The sequence below is a fragment of the Gymnodraco acuticeps genome, unplaced genomic scaffold, assembly GCF_902827175.1.
Source record: "Gymnodraco acuticeps unplaced genomic scaffold, fGymAcu1.1, whole genome shotgun sequence".
Taxonomy (NCBI): domain Eukaryota; kingdom Metazoa; phylum Chordata; class Actinopteri; order Perciformes; family Bathydraconidae; genus Gymnodraco; species Gymnodraco acuticeps.
The window spans coordinates 1-354 of record NW_022992092.1 but is presented as its reverse complement, the minus strand read 5'-3'; the positions used below and the strand labels follow the sequence as shown (position 1 = coordinate 354).

The following is a 354-nucleotide window of genomic DNA, read 5'->3' as shown; positions in this document are numbered from 1 at the left end:
TTTCACGGAACGATCTCCGACTGAAGGTAGGATTGAAGGCCAATGCTGCCCCCCTGCGGTCACCACAGGAAGTGCAGGTGGCAGAAACAGGCGAGTTAAATAGTTTCTAACAAGAAAGAAAAGCAATAAATTGAAACATTTGAGAAGATTTTATCCTTTTTTTTAAAACGTTGGACAATCTGTATATGATGTCCTTTTCATAATATGTTATATTAAATGTTTCATTGACCGCCATTGTGCTGCTACGCTCTGTGCCGAAATAGCTCAGTTGGGAGAGCGTTAGACTGAAGATCTAAAGGTCCCTGGTTCGATCCCTGGTTTCGGCAGCCGAAAGGTGACTTTTGGGCACAAATT

The 354-nt window shown here is 42.7% G+C and overlaps 1 non-coding gene across 1 annotated transcript; it reads left to right on the top strand.

Annotated features, from left to right (window-relative positions):
* Positions 1–253: 253 nt before the first annotated feature.
* On the top strand, positions 254–326 carry trnaf-gaa. Its single transcript has one exon. It is a non-coding gene; the product is annotated as a tRNA-Phe (tRNA).
* Positions 327–354: the final 28 nt, after the last annotated feature.